Source organism: Panthera pardus, unplaced genomic scaffold (genome assembly GCF_024362965.1).
Source record: "Panthera pardus isolate Hobbes unplaced genomic scaffold, ASM2436296v1 HiC_scaffold_21, whole genome shotgun sequence".
In the NCBI taxonomy this organism is placed as follows: Eukaryota; Metazoa; Chordata; class Mammalia; order Carnivora; family Felidae; genus Panthera; species Panthera pardus.
The window spans coordinates 49,375,999-49,392,636 of NW_026526777.1; the positions used below are offsets into that span (position 1 = coordinate 49,375,999).

The 16,638-nt window shown below is 42.8% G+C and overlaps 2 long non-coding RNA genes across 2 annotated transcripts; one reads left to right on the forward strand and one right to left on the reverse strand.

The window, feature by feature from the left end:
• Positions 1-375: 375 nt before the first annotated feature.
• On the reverse strand, positions 376-14,690 carry LOC109253155 (uncharacterized). Its single transcript, XR_002074261.2, has 2 exons — positions 14,407-14,690; positions 376-1,374 (listed from the first exon to the last, which is right to left on the reverse strand). It is a non-coding gene; the product is annotated as an uncharacterized LOC109253155 (long non-coding RNA).
• On the forward strand, positions 890-5,262 carry LOC109253149 (uncharacterized). Its single transcript, XR_002074256.2, has 3 exons — positions 890-998; positions 1,131-1,223; positions 4,968-5,262. It is a non-coding gene; the product is annotated as an uncharacterized LOC109253149 (long non-coding RNA).
• Positions 14,691-16,638: the final 1,948 nt, after the last annotated feature.

Below are 16,638 nucleotides of genomic sequence, written 5' to 3' on the forward strand. Positions count from 1 at the left end.
AACTTTTTTGGGGGGTAGTAAATATTGGTTCTGTTCACAAATGTTTCTGATTCTCTTCCCTCTAGGCACATTGTAGGATTGAGCTTTTCAGTCTGTGTGAGAAAAGACTCATCATATGACTGACTTCAGCCAATGAAGCATAAGTGGAAGTGACATGCATCACCTCTGGATGAAAGTCAGCAAGAGTCAGTTTATAATTTCCCACATTTCCTTGCCCTTGTCATGGTGACCATGAGGCTTCCAATGATGGAGGCTCTATTTGTTTTTGTTCCTGAGTGAGACAACGTGGGGACGAGTCTCTAGTGGACTTGCAAGGCTTTATTGTTTCAAGCGACTGAGTGTTGGGGTTTGTTACAAAGCCCATACTGACTAATGTGCTTTTAATTCTTTATTTACACATTTAAAACGCTGCTTACATTTTCTGATCAGCATATGCGCATTATGGGGAACTTTGAAAATACAGAAAAGTATCAAAAAGAAATAAACACGCACTGAAATTACCTATACAGAAATAATTTCTGTTAATATTTTGATGTATTTTCTTTCTCTCTTTTTCTCATAAAACTAAGATCACACTATGTATACACTATTGGTGTTTTTGGTTTATATTATATCAATAGTCTTTAAAATATATCATCTGTGGCACAATATTAGTGAAGGAATGTTGTAATCTATTTTTATATTTGTGTATTTCCTATTTATTTTATATATTCAATAACAAAATAACATTTTACTTTTTTTTCTTTTTCTTGTTGTAAACAACATCCCAATGATACATTAGTACGTATCTTCACTCAGATGGCTGCTTATGTCCTTAGGGTAGAAGCTAGAAGGAGAATTACTGGGCCAAGAAATATAAATATTTTTAAGACTTTTGCTACCTATTGCAAAAACTGCCCAGGAGAAAGGTTGTACCAGTTAGCACTGCAGCAAGGAGACATGGGCCATCTCACCACCTCCGTTGACGGCTAGAATTCCTTTTAATCTCTGTTAATTTGGTAGGTGAAAACGCTATCTTGTTGTTTTATATTTGCATTTCTTTGATTACAAGTGATGTCGAACATTTATTTCATATGTTTATGAGTCATTTGCATTTTTTCTTCTGGGAATCGTCTAAATGGATTTTCAAGTCCCCCAAACACCAAACTGTTAAACAGAGAGCAACGCAGGAAGCCAGCAGCGCTGTTCTGTTGCCACGGAGCCTCAGCACGTGTTTTTGAAGTGTGAGTGTTGAACAGGCTTCTCTTATTCCCTCTCATCTTCCTTGTTTTGATTATTTTCTCTCCAGTCATCTCCCTCCACAGCCTATGTCTCCCTCAAGCCTTGGTCTCGCTCCAAACATTTTATTGCACCAGGCGGCAGTCGTGACCGAACCTGAAATTTTGGAGAGAGAGGGACAAATGACATCAAAGTTGGTTTTCAGGGGGAACAGCATTGTTGTGGAAAAACCCACGAAGTGTCTTCCCTATGAAAATCCCTCCGCACCCAACTGATACGTTCCCATGACCATGACCAAAAGGTGGTGGGCACATCCTCTCTTCTACTGGGTCAGTGGTTAAGGGCCTGCTCCTCCGGCTTTAGGCTTGAATCTACCACCCCTGGCGATAAAGCTTAAATTACTCTTCCCGGAAGCGTTCTTGTTTATCTCATAGACATTGCATCACCCCAGATTGTCTATTTGGTGCTTTTAAGAAAGGAGAAGAAAGAGTCTGAATTTCCCCAAAGTGAGTGTTAATTTTTAGCCAGTGTGAGATAAAAGACAGATTGAAATGGAGCCAGAGGGACCTGCCCTTCACCCTCCATCTTCATTGGAGCTGGAAGCTCACATTGGTATGTCAGACAGCAGCTGGCAGGCTCTTTTATCATCATTAATTGTCCGCTGAGTTGTCACAAGGAGAGGGTAGAATTCAGGTTTAATTACATCTGTATCATCTCTGATAAAGTTCAGGAGATTCTGGTGGTACAAAACAGGCGTGGGCCATGATGTGCCAAGGATAGTCTGTGAGACAGAAGCCATGTGTATCCTTGAGGGGGAAAAGGTGAATTAACTGAATTCTGAGGGAAGGAAGGCTTATCAAGGCTGGAAAACTCTCATGAGACTTGGTGATGGGGATGAGGGGGAGGGCCAGCTGCTAGTGGCATTGAGCTGGCTGAGGGTAATTTGGTTTATTTGGGGCAGGGGTAGTGAGGCTTCACAGGGGATAAGCAAAGATCCATTCAAGGAAATTTGCTGGTTTTTTATGGACAATAACCAACGGCCAGGCAGGGAGCAAGGAAATGCATTTAGTTTTAGGTAAAACAATAGCACCCCCCACTCCCATTTCCTTTATGAAATCAGTCTCTGGATGGTCTCAGATTTAATTCTGGAAACGCTGGTGCAGAGCAAGGCTTCAGTGACAAGGAAGCTGGCTTTGGCTGTAACAGGAACTAAAGTGCAGCTTACTGGGAACAGCAAGGGGCAGGTGGCAGGGAACTGAGTGCGTCAGTAGCTCATTGTTCCCCCAAATACGTCAGTAGTTGCTAAAAGCCTGTACCATGGTTAGGACAATGTCCCTTCTGCCCGGCTTAGCCCACGAGGTCTCATTCAGATCCGATATGAAGCCCTGGGGACCTCCCTATCTGCTTCTGGTCCTCTCCTCATTGACTGCCATTTGAACTTTGTAGCTCAGAACAAAGCTTTGGCCCCTCATTTCCCTCCTTCGCTGCATAGATCTTGTGCTTAAGAATATTAGCCCTTGGTTTCATCTTCTCTCACTTCCTGAAAGAAAATCTGAGGCCATTTCATGAGCTCTCAGTGGTAGAATTAAGTGTTTTCAAAGAATTGTATACATTGGCCATCTGGTCCTCTGCTTTTCAAAAGGATAATTTCAGTGCTACTCCCATATCTTAGGAAGAGCAATTTATTTTAGTCCTTAGGCCCTTTTTCAGTATTTAGGGAAAAAAAGTAGATCACGTAAATGCAACCTGAAAAATCTAAATATAATAATTGTGTGTGTGTGCATCTGTGTACTATACATAATAAAAGGGTTTTGCACATATTCTAAGCTCTACTAAAAGAAAAGTCTTCCTAATCTAAAGTTTGTGGGGTTTTATGTTAGGTTTCTCACTCAAACCACATAACTAGTCTTTGCTCTGATTTTTATAGTCGGGAACAGAGCTTACAGGGTTAAGTTTGGAAAAGCAAGTAAGTCAAATTCAGAGTTCTTAGAATTTAAAATATATGTTGACTAAGATACATAAGAGGATTAATATTGAATATAAGAAGATATTTATGACAGTTATATATTTCATATATATGAATATGTATTCCATATATATATATATATATATATATATATATATATATATATATATGTATGTATGTATATTTACATGTGATTGCAAGTTTCTTGAAGTCAGAGCTCTGTATTTGTACCTCTATCCAGGAGCACTAGGCACAGGCAGATGCTTGATGAATATGCACTGAATGTGTAAAGTATGTGTTGAATGTGTTCAACAGATTTTGCAGTTATATACCCTGAGGGCTAATCATGTTAACTGGGGTATGAGCAGAATTGATGCTGAGTGCCAAAATACCAAGTTGTGGCTGAGCTCATCCCAGGTCATGGAACCCACCTGAGCTGCCCCTGGAGTATGGAGAATAGAGGCATGTGCCCGGGCTCCAGGGCTGCAACTTTGCCCTGCAGGGGCTGGTAGCTGGGTGTAACTCAGGTGGACTTCCGACTAAGGAGAAGGACATGCATACACGTAAACAGGGAGGGAGGTCAGGTAGTCACCTGCATTTTTCTTCTACTGACTTCCGAAGTCCACTCTGTGGGACTGATTTCTTATCTTCACCCAGTGAAATATAGACATGCCCTATGACATTTCTGTCCAAGCCAGAGTAACTCAAATGGTTCCCTCATTGCTTCAAGGTGCCAGCATCATCTCCGGATGGAAATTAGTATTTCTGATCCTATGTTATAGTTAAAACTCAAATTTTGTTTTAAAATAAAAAGTTTTCTTGCGTCGCCTGGGTGGCTCAGTTGGTTGAGTGTCCAACTTCGGCTCAGGTCATGATCTCACAGTTTGTGGGTTCGAGCCCCACATTGGACTCTCTGCTGACAGCTGAGCCTGGAGGCTGCTTCTAATTCTGTGTCTCCCTCTCTCTCCTGCCCACCCCCCCCCGACTCACACTCTGTCTCTCTCTCTCAAAAATAAATGAACTTAAAAAATAAAATAAATAAAATGAAATGACATGACATGACACGAAATGAAATAAAATAAAAAATTCTCCCTTTTGGGGCACCTGGGTGGCTCAGTCAGTTGGGCATCTCACTTCAGCTCAGGCCATGATCTTGCATTTCATGGGTTCAAGCCCCACGTTGGGCTCTGTGCTGACAGCTCAGAGCCTGGAGCTTGCTTCGGATTCTGTGTCTCCCTCTCCCTCTGCCCCTTCCCCGCTCGCTCTATCTCTCTCTTTCTCAAATATAAACATTAGAAAAAAAATTCTCCCTTTCTTTCACTTCAGGCTTATTCCAGGCAGGAGGCCATGGTCAGGGAAAAGGAGTGTTCTCAGACTTCTCTCTCTCCCCTCTCCTCCATGGCACTTCTAATCCTTTTTCCACATTCCTCCAACTCTTGGGTTTTGATGAAGAAGATCATGCATCCCAATTTACTCAGGCTGGTCCCAGTAGCTTGTTGTCTGGGCCTCGTTATTAACAGTTCCCTTTGTATCATGGCTTCCAAGAGAATTAGAACCAATAGGATACATATTTATCCATATATCTACGTTATACATACATACATACACATATACACACATATAGCTTACTTGTCTCTAATGGTGCAATCTTACACCTTGATGTGGGTGAAGGGATTAAGGGTTGAATAGATTTGTTTCCCTCCTTTGAAATTTGACACCATTGCAAAGTGATATCTGTGTTTCAAGACTTTAGCCTAAAGCTCCATTTTCTCATTCTGTACAGACACACACAAATGGACAGATGGATGTACATTTATCTATAAATATCATCAGTTGGCGGAATCCCCAGTAACAAAGAAAAAGTAGGTAAGGGGATTGTGCCTCACACTGCCCTTCTTTCTTTTCTCTTTAATATTGCCCTGGATGTGTGTTGTGATTTCATTTTACCAGCAGGTGTGTGTGTGTGTGTGCGTGTGTTTGGAGGTGGTGGGGAGAGGGGGGCAGGGTATGACTCCCCACAGCGTGGTTAGTCTGCACCTTCATATTCCCGTGAGTTCATCCCTGGGTCCCGCATCAGACAGGCTGTCTGGATGCTCTTTAAACTAAGCAGCAGGATAGATGCTACTTCTGGCATCACTCTTTGCTACAAAGGCATTGAAAACAAGGCCTGAGGCAATTAGGACATCAAATAGTCCTGTGGCTCTTATAATACCTAAATATTAAATATTTAAAAAGGTAAGCAGGCTTGAAATTTGTAATGGAAGGAAAATTTCCCTTTAAGTCATTAAGGGGTATGAGTAGCCCCAAGCCTTTGAAAAATAGTTGGAAAAGTTTGAAGAATTCATAACTCAAAAGAACCTCGGTTACGTTCATAAATATGTAGAGCTTAGAGTAATAAAATAAGGGCCAATTCAGAGGTACATTTAGGAAGGTGACCAGAGCATAATTAAAGTAACTGGCTTCACAGCAAATTTGGAGTTCTGTCTCCAGGAAAGTGGTTACTATGAGACAGTCACAGACAACCCTGAGAAAACGAGCGCACAAACCCTCATCAAAGAAGAAAATAAGCTGAGGTGGTTAAGAGAGCAGATTCTATAGTGCGAGGGAACAGATCCTAATCTGCCTAAATAATTTACGATCTAGGTGGCCTTAGGAAACAAGTAGAACTTTTCTCTGCCTCCATTTTCTCACCTGTCAATTGGGACCTACCTCCTAGGGTGCTCGTGACAATGCTAGCAGTGTCTTTGATGCAAATAAATGCTTAGTAAGTATTACTAAATCTAGTGATAATTTTTTTTTCTCCTAGAGGCACCAAGAGTCTGATACAAAGATGAGTATTTCAAATAAAGAGCATCTGTAAGAAAAAGCCAGTGGATCCAAGCTAATAACAGACAGCAGTTCAAATTTTTTATTGATTGGATTTGATTATACAGTCACAAAAATAAATAACTGACTCAGTTTCAGATACAAACAAGACAGAAGTGTGACAAAGAAAGTGTTTAGTTCTACAAAATAGAGGGAGTGACTTTCAGTTTGCTCTGTTTTGTGTGTGTGTGTGTGTGTGTGTGTGTGTAGTTTACTAAATCTCGTTTTTCTCCAGAAGAGAGAAAAAAATTCCACAAAGATTGTTTCATCTTTTGATTATATTGTTTTGTATTGGTTGATAGATATGCCTATTATAGACTCAATTCTTGAGTCATGAAGATGTGACCCATATTAGTTAGCACAAACTGTGTGTTGTAACCAACACCCCCCACACCTCATTGTGGATTGTATTAGTGGAGGCATACTTCTCCCTTGTGCCGCGGCTTCCTGGAGATCAGATACATCTTCTGAGGGCTCTGCTCCAGTGTTGATATGGGGGTCTAGACCCATTTTGTCCTGTGGTTCCCATGTTTCCTATGGCTTTTCTGATGTTCTCCACTAGGGCTTCAGCTTTCCTCACTGATGAGCAAAGCTATAGAATGTGGATGATTGTGGAATATTTTACCTGGCTTGGAAGTGGCAATCATCATTTATTTTCATATTCCTTTGGACAGAACCTGGTCACATCGTCCCACCCTAACTGCAAGGGAATCTAGGAAACGTAGATTCCCTGTATTCCCGTGAGGGGAAAAAGGGACTGGCGAGCATTTAGTTAGCCTCTGCTGCATGACTTTCGTTGATGTGAAATTAAAGAAGGGTGTTGTATGTAAGCAATGAATCATGGGAATCTAGTCCCCAAAACCAAGAGCACACTGTGTATACTGTATGGTAGCCAACTTGACAATAAATTATATTGAAAAAATAAAAATAATAAAAAATAAAAAAATAAGAAAGAGTTTTTGTATTGGGTAAGGCTTTATAGAGTGGGTTGCAACAAGGGAAGTTTGGAGACCTTGGCCACTGACTGGATCAAGGCAAAAGCCCTTTGTACTTTAAAATGTGAATGTGCACATTAACATGCACAGCAGAGTGAGGACTTCTTTGAGTAGGATGCCCCCTGATCCACTGGGTAGGCGAAACTCATTTTTTGCTTCCTAGGGTCAAGATGCTGAGGAAGTGGTGGTAACCTTATGCTTTCTAGATGTTCTCATAGCATCAGGACCCTTCCTGATAAACTCCAGGGAACATTGAAACCCCTTTTCTCTGGCTAATCTAATTCAACTTGATGTTAATTGTTATTGCTTATCTCTTCTCTAGAATTTCCCCTTAATGTGAGTCTGTCTGGATCATCCAAATGGTTCTTACCTTGCCCTCGTTCAATGATTCATCCATCAAACAGCTATTGGGCATCTACTGTGCAAAGACAATAAGAATAGTTTTTGGTTATATCTTCAGATAGTAAGATAGCTTTACAAAGGGGTAGAAACTTTCAGTTCAAGAAATAATCTATTCAATAATAGTTATTTGTAAAGGTACAACACAGTGTCCTATAGGAATAATTATGCTATATGGCTGCTAGCGTCTCATTTGAGTTATTAGCTCCATGAGAAGGTGGGCAAATATGGCAGAGTGTTGATTAACTTTGAGAAGAAAAACTTGAGACTGCCCTCACAGAGGTTTCAAATGCCAATTGGGCTATATAATGTATGGCTGGGTACTATTTTGGTCAAGACTGGATTGTCTTGGCCTTTCATATTTCTGTTCCTTTGTTTCTCAACCTCAGTCAACGAGAAGCTGGACTGGATAATCACTATAGTTCTTTGAGTTGGTCATTTGTTTTTTCTGCCATCTAGCACACTTAAGGAGCAGCTTTCCTTACTTCTTCCCTGCCCTGGTGTGAGCCCAAGAAAAAGGAAAAGCAATTTAATTTTAATGTTATCTGAAGTCAGACATAATTAGGAAGACAAATCTACTGGAAAAAAAAATCTGCATTCCAAAGCCAAATACTGTGGTGTTGGCAGTCAGATCAAGCACCAACCTAATGCATTAACTGTGCTCTATGAGGCTTTCACTGAAGGTAATAGTTATGTTTCAAGAGGGCATGATGTGACCCATGGTATTTCCAAATTCTCAAGAGTAACAAGCCATGAAAAAATAGGATTTATTTGTATGCATGAGTTCTAAAAATCATCCTTTGATTTTTCATGGTACGAAGAGTATCATGCTGAAGCAATGTTATCAGCGGGCCATCTAGGTTGTTCAAAATACCGATTTGTGAGCCCCATCCCACACTTTATTAAGTTCAAATTTCTGAGATAGAACCTTATAATCTGAATTTCTAACCAACTCCCCAGTTTGAGAGTTCATTAAAAGTTTGGTGACCATTAAACAAGTAGTCAAATCACAGAACTGTCCTCATCTACAGAAGGAGAATATTAACACTCTGCTGTCACACAGCGCTGTTGTACAGGTTAAAAGGAAATCATGCACCTGCAGCCCTCTGCCGAATGCAAATTCCCCTGCAAATATAGGCTTATGTTTTTATCCTCAGGGGCAAAAGTTGAGACAACTGACCATCGTTTGCTTTTGTATTTTCCACTTCCCTCCCCTTGGGAGTTTAGGCACAGAGAGTATCAGAATGTGATGCATTTATTCTGGACCCCTTGCTTTAGTTGAGTTTATGTCAACTGCAGTAGCTCCAAAGTGCATGTGAAGTTAAGTATAAGCAAAGTTCCATTTGTGCACTTTATGATTTTAAAGGGGACAAGCACAACGTTCTGTTGATCAGGGACACAAACAAAGCTATTAGCTCTAGGACTAGGGAAAGGGAAAAAAAATCACTTTTCATATTGTGCAACCAACCCTAAATCAGGTCAATCTCTCCTTCATTGCTGGCTAATATCCAAGTCACAGTGAAAAGCTGATGTTTTTGTTTAGAATGGATTTTTGCAGTGTTTATAAACCAAGACTCCTTGAAATTTTCATTAGGAGGATCATACAGTTCACCTCTTGTCCTGCCCTTTATCCTTTCTCCTGGAATAGTTGAGTGATTTTGAAAATTCTCACTAGTTTAATTGATTAGTAAGGAGAGTTATTTTTGAAAGTCACCTTCTGCAGAGCAGAACTGAGATTGACATACAGTCAAGATTCTACGACCTTGGTTTATGCAGCATAGGGAGTGACGAGAATGTGACCTTCATTACAGCTTTGAATGTGTGAGGAAGGGAAGGGAAGGGAACTGTCACATATGAATTCATTGCCAGCCCTTTGCTTGGCACATAAGTCCTGTTATGTCATTGAATCCTAATGAGTTATAATCCTGTGACATAGGTATATCCATAAGTGAAGAAACTGAGGCGCAAAGTGGTTAACTTGCTGGTTGATGGTGGAGCTAGGATGATTTCTGTGTGACAGACCACCCCAAAACTTGATGGCTTACAAAGATAGCCATCTAGTAATGCTCACAAGTCTATGGCCAGTATTAGTTGTCAGGGCAGCTGGATAGTCCTGCTGATCTGAGTCAGGTTCAGCTAAATGTGGTTGAGCGTGCTTATGCATTTGCAGCCAGTTGGCCAGTTGGCTGATGTGTGTGTGTGTGTGTGTGTGTGTGTGTGTGTGTGTGTATCTGTGTCTGGTTCAGGATGGCCTCTTGTGTGTCTGGCAGTTGGTTAACTGTTGGTTAGAGTATGAAGGTATGGAAGACTGTATGTCCCAAAGATGGCCACTGCAATATATCCTGTGTTATATGTCCTTTTTATAGTGGGATATCATGGTTTTCTCCTTTATCCCTTTCCCTTGAATCTGGGAAGAGCTTTGTGACAACTTTGACCAATAGAATAGGTCAAAAGTAATGCTGGGCCAATTTCTAGGCTTAGCTTTGAGAAACTGACAGCTTCCATTTTCATCCTTTCATGACTTTACTCTTGGAGCCCACCTACAATGCTGTGAGGAAGTCCAGCAGCCACAAGGACTATCCAGCCCACAGTCCCAGCCGAGATCCCAGCCGGCAGCCAGTATCAACCAGAAGACAGGTGAGTGAGTAACACCTAGATGACACTAGCTCCTAGATGAGTCACCCCCAGCCTTCGAGCTGCTCCAACAAATGCCATGTGAAGCAGAGATGAACGGTCTCTGCCAGGACCTGCCCAAAGTGCTCATTTGTAAGGAAAATGAATGATAATTGTTTGAAGCCACTGAGTTTGAGGTGGCTTGTTATGCAGCAATGGATAACTGGAATGGAGTTACAGTGTCACTCAGCAGGCTGGACCGGGCTTGTTTGCATGCAGGAACTAGCAGGGGTCCTGCAGATGCACAAAAGGTCTCTTGAGGCCTAGGCTCCAAACTAGCTCACTGTCACTTTCACTGTGTTCTGTTGTGTAGAGCACATGACAAGGCCAGACCAATTCAAGGGAAGGGGAAAAAGACTGCCTTTGGGTGGAAGGAGCTAAAAGTCACATTGAAAAGTGCTTGGAATAAAGGGAGAAATGAGGCCTTGTGGCCACGTTTGCAAGCTACTGCATTATGCAACCTCCTAACGTGGGCAATTCAGGTCAGTAAGAAAGGTGAAGTGACACTTTAAAAACCCAAGAAATCTTAATGATTGTGTTTCATATAACAATATATATAGACAATAGGGCCTGACTTCTGGCAAATTTGGCCATATAGACTATCACTCACATAAAAAAAAGTCAAGAAAATAGCTATCACAAAGGCCATCCATATACTTTACTGATAGCAAAGGCATGCTCTCTCCCCCCTAAGCCCCACTGAAGTAGCAAGGAACAGAGCTTGGAAGGAATGGCAACAATTTTATTCCTTTATGCTGCAGAATACATAGGGCCTGTGTCAAAACCTTATTTATATTCATTAATTGATTGATTTGAGAAACACACATTCAATGGGGCTGTCAAGAGGTTGAAGTGATGGTTTTAAGACTATTGTCAAGTCCCCTTCTGGGTCTAGGACCATGAACACCAACCTCCGAAGATGGATTATTTTGGAGAAGACAAGCCAGGTTCACTGGGGCAAACAACATATTTGGGCCAGCTTTGGAGTAAGTTTCATGACTTTTTGGAGAGGGCTGACTTATGGAAAGGCACCAGTCAGTCACCAACTTGCTGGGCTGGGGAATGCAGGCATGCCTCTGGAGTTGGGTAGAGTCAGAACAAGGCCTCTTTTGATTTCTTCAGACTAACCAAACCAGATCCACTTCAGTTCAGTGCTACCCAAAGCAACAAAGAGTTATCAAGCACCTCCTATGCTCAGTCACTTTTGTGGGTGCTCAACACACAGAACTGAAATAGGATCTGGGCCCTGCTTCAGAGGTGTTCATGGTCTTGAAATCTGTTGGCAAACCAATTCTTACCATTCGGTTTCTCCGTACTTGATCCTGTCAACAGGGATGTGAACAGGAAGCACTGGAGAGGGACTCTGAATTCACTCTGCGAGAATGGGATGGTTTTCTGGAAGCCGGGATGAGAAGAACTTACCTAGGGGAAGGGGGGAAAGGTGCCTATAGGCTGGGGGAAGAACATATGGAAAGACTCGGAAGCAAGACCGAAAAGTCTGGATGTGTGTGGGAGAAAGGCAAGAAATACATTCACAGAAGAAGGTGGGAGCCTGAGAGAAGGGATGAGATCAGATGTGGTTGTAGGAATCAAGAATGCAGAGAATGGATTCAAGGGAGAAAACAGGGAGCTTTGAGAGGGGATTGTGGTAATTCAGGCCAACAGAGGGCCCCACGTGTAGTCATGAGACTGGACATTTTAAAGACATTTACTGTCACTGGATTTGGATTAACTGGATCGGGGAATCCAGGGTGATGCCCAGATTTGGAACAATGGGTGGCTGGTCCTGCCATTGTCTGACACAGCGAACAGAAAAGGATGGGCAGGCTAGGGTTGGGAAAATGCTGAGTTTGGCCTAGGACATGCCATGTTTGAGGATCCTTAGACGTTTAGCCTGAAAAAGTGTACCCTGAAGTCGTTTTCTGGGTTGTTCCAATTCCTATATTCTCCCTCTCTCTCCTTGTCTGCTTTTATCCCTGCCTCCCTATCCCTGACAAAATCCAAATCTCCAAAACAAAATAGTGAAAAATGCGTTCGAAACAGTCTCTATGTTCACATGGAGTATTGTACATGTCTCTAGCACCTCCTACGTGGCATTATATCCTCCCTGGAAAGACCTGCATGTGTACAGCGCATATCCACAAATGACTACTTATAAAATGTTGCCAAACACAGGATGAGCACACTTGCATACACATCCTGCAGATTAGAGGCATGGGTTTGTCTGTATCTGCCTCCAAACCTGAAAGCTATTACATAGTTTTCCAGTTGTAGTGCAGGGAAATTTCCTTCTATGGCCTTATACATTTTATAATTTATAAATTACAACTCTGATTTGTATCTCACAACAGTCCACGAATATCCACGGGAAAGATACGAATTCCATTTTATTGATGAAGAAATTGAGGCTGAGAAAGCATGTGACTTAACCACTACGGTAGATCCGGAACATGCAGCCAAGCCTGTTTGCCCAAGTCCAATGTTCCCTCTGTCCCAGTACCTTATCCTTCTTTGGGCAAGAACAGCCAAGAAATGGTGAGTTCCACAGGGATGAAATTGGGTCTTCTAAATAAGCATGTCGTGATTTGACCTAGGTGATGTCAGCCTCTCCTACCAAACTGAGCCTTCCCCATTTTATCCTTGGTTGTTTCACTGGGCAGAGGCTGCATCTGGGTGTTGCATTTGTCTGTTAGGCCCTTTACTAAGGCTGTCTGGATGGAATGGAATCACTACAATTCTTTTGGGAGCACTAAATATAATATAATATAATATAATATAATATAATAATAATATAATATAATATAATTACATCATATAAATTATATTAGTTATATATACATATATATGTATATGTGTGTGTATGTATATATGTGTATATATATATATACACACACACACACACACATATATATGATAGCTTTCTGCTTTTATGCATAGGTACTATTTTTCCTTGCCACATATTTCTTTCCAGTTCAATAGCTAGTGAAACTCAAGTACCACCACTAACCCAAGGGCCAGACTCCATGTCTGAAACTGACAAAGCAGATGGGCAGCTTGGTAGCACTTCACTTACAGCCTGAGTTAACAGGGCCAGGGGTCAGCAGGGGAAAAGGATGGGCTAAAAATATCTCACTTTCCTTGGTTACTTGCTTGATGAGCCTTGGTGTGCCACCTGCCTTGCACTTACAAAGAGTTTCCAGGAGAGGGTATATTTATTATTTATTTATTTCAATGTTTGTTTATTTTTGAGAGAGAGAGTGAGTGGGGGAGGGGCAGAGAGAGGGGGAGACAGAGAATCCCAAGCAGGCTCTGTGCTGTCAGAGCAAAGCCTGACGTGGGGCAGGAACCCACGAATCGTGAGATTGTGACCTGAACCGAAGTCAGACGCCCAACTGACGGAACCACCCAGGCACCGCGAAAGGGTATATTTTAAAAGGATATGTTACAGGGGCACCTGGGTGGCTCAGTCAGTTAAGCATCTGACTTTTAGTTTCGTCTCAGGTCATGATCTCAATTTTGTGAGTGTGAGCCCCATGGCAGGCTCTGCCCCTCCCCCTACTCATGCTCTGTCTCTCTCAAAATAAATAAACTTAAAAAAATAAAATAAAAGGATATGTTACAAACATTTGCTGGCCGATTCCATGTCCTCAGTGATATAATGGGAATGGTATTATACAGTAGACAGTCTATTATGGTAGCAAGGAAGGGGAGAAGCTAATGAAATATAATTCTAGAGGACTTTAGTGATGTAAGATAAAGGATGTTCAATGTAAGTGTTGAGTGTATACAAAATATTTATAGTACACACACACACACACACACACACACACACACACATATATATATATATATAGAAAACTGGTTCCCAAGAGGCATTCTTTGAATAACTGATGGTCATATTAAAGTCATTTGAAAAATACAACACCAAGTTCCAGCATGAACAAATGGGCATATTCTCATGAGAATAAGAACCATTCTTGTTATTTATTCTGGGGCAAGATCCTCTCCATTTTAAGAAATTGCCAAGTGATAGTGGCTTCCTGGGCTATATTTCCCTGCCCAGTGGTTCCCTCAGAGCCCTGGAGGTTGACTGTCACTAGACAGGTGGGGGACCACTGAGCCAGTAGTCAAAGAACCAGTATCTCGGTATTCTTTAGGCCATAGGCCTACTTTATGATCTCATCTCAATTTCTCAGTAGTTCACCCTTTCAAGCAGGATGTCATTGGGATACCTGAGAACAGCCTGGGGGAGGGACATATGTGGGAGCCATGGCAGCTTCAAAGCCTTACCAAATGGTGTCCAAGAAGAGCCTCAAGGATGGAAGAAGCACAAAGCAGCCAGCTGGATTCCTGGTCACCTCTCCCTGAAGCCCTCTGGGTTTTCATGGACTGGGCAGCAGCAGGAGACAGGCCTGTGGTTCTTCATAGCCCACGATCCATGGTCAGAAGCTCCTGCTCTAGTCTTTTGATGTTCCAAACCATGCACTCTTTTTAGCTTGGTCTGAAACAGTTGAAAAGCCATTCCTTTGTTGAGAGGCGGTGTGGCTTTGTGAAAAGAGCCCAAACTAGCATCAGAAGTCCTAGGTTCAGCTTCCTTTGCTGACTGAGTGACACTGAACAAACCAGTTTAACTGTCGAGAAGTAATTTCCTATCTAAGATAAGGAATGAAATAATTATATATGGAGAATGCCTACCTGAGTGATTGGCTATAATCAGAACTCAAAAACAGCAATCATTATACTTAATATTACTATGGTGGTCAGTGCGGCTGCATGAAGGTGAGGATGAGGGAAAACCCCACCCCTTGGTCCCCAGGCTCCAGAGCAGAGCTTGTTTTCTGACTGTCCCTGGGCTGTCCCCCGCCCTGCCCCGGTCCTTATCACACCCTCACTGCTGGACTTCCCTTGACAGTTCCTTGAGGAACTGTCCATTCTTGTCCCCTTGACGATCACTCAGCTCTCTGAATGCAGTACAGTCTGCCTTGCCAGCCAGCTCCAGACACTCCCAAATGTGGATGCTTTTTCTCATTCCCTCCCACTCCTTCCCCAGGCTCAGTGTGAAGCAATAGAGTGTGGGATATTTGGTGTCCAGATAGAAGCCTTTTGGCCAGGCTGCAGATGGTTTTAGTAACAATAATGACAAAAATGTCATGATAGATACCAATTACAGAAGATCTGCTGTGTTCTGGTGCTTTCCCTCATCAATTCATTAGGTTCTTATTCTAATCCTTTTGGACTCCAAGACCACGTCTGTTCCACTAAACCTTGACCAAATGTGGGGGCCCGATCACCGCCCCCCCTCCTTATGCACCATTCATTCTTAAGGATTCCCAGGTCCTGGAGTTTCAGATCATTTATTCATTTGGAATCAGCTAAGGAGCCACAAGAAATTAGTCTCATTAACTGATAGTCACACCGGGTTTCCTTTCTACATCAATCAACACCTCACAGCCCAGTCCCATGGGGACTATTTCTGGAGTCTAGTCTGTCCCAGACCCCACTAGACCCTCTGGTGTCAGCGTTTGGTACAGAGCACGGGCCCATCTGTACAGCTGCCGGGTAGCTTCCTGTGGGGTGTGTTATCCAGGCAGAGGGCTTTTTCATGACAATGTGAGCTCCAAGGAGTCTGGGGAGACCCAGGGCTGCTCCAAGATTAGCATCTTTTCAAAGACAGAGTCTGTGTTCTGAACACAGACTGTGACAAATGCCATAGCCTATAGCAAGGGTTAGTTTGAGGTATCAGCTGGCAGAAGACCCATGTCTCCATTAATTCCCCTCTTTGAAGAAGGTGTGGGGGAGGAGAAGATGGGGAAGGGGAGTTTGAATGTGGTGGCCACCAGACATTGGACATTCTCACAAAGGCACACCAGACCGTTCTTGTCATTGGAGAGTCATAGTGTCATGCCACAATCTCTGCACACACACACACACACACACACACACACACACACACACGTTCTGCTGGTTCAGCCATCCTCCAGAAAGCAAAGCGTATGGCTTGCTTTTCCCAAATTGCCTGGTGTCTCTTCTCATCTCCTTTAGATGTACAGATGCTGCAGACCTCCTTCTCCAGATTTCTCCTAGTGCTTATTTCTGTCCTGGTCCTGTGCCACGCCTGACTTCCCCCCACCCCCCGCCCCTTTGCTTTGAAGAGTGGGGACCCTGCTTTGTAGGATAACAAATAGAAGTGTCAAACACATCAGCACTGCCGCCTGCAAAGATAAATGGGGCGACACATGGAGCAACCTCTGTGGATCCCGGGGCCCCAGCAGGAGCTGACATTGTGACAGATGGGGGGACAAGTGGCACTGACACAATCAGGTCATGTGAATGTCGAGGGGGTGAGGGTGGTGTCTGCTCCTCTGCTGGCTCCCCCTCCCTCTCTACCACGTACATAGCATGTTGCTGGGGATCATAAAGAGATAGCAGGCAGGTCACTGCTCCTCACCAGGCCTTATGAATCTTCCCTGTCAGTGGCACAGGGCAAGGAAGAAGGCTGTCTGCAGAGCTTCTTGCTGTCTC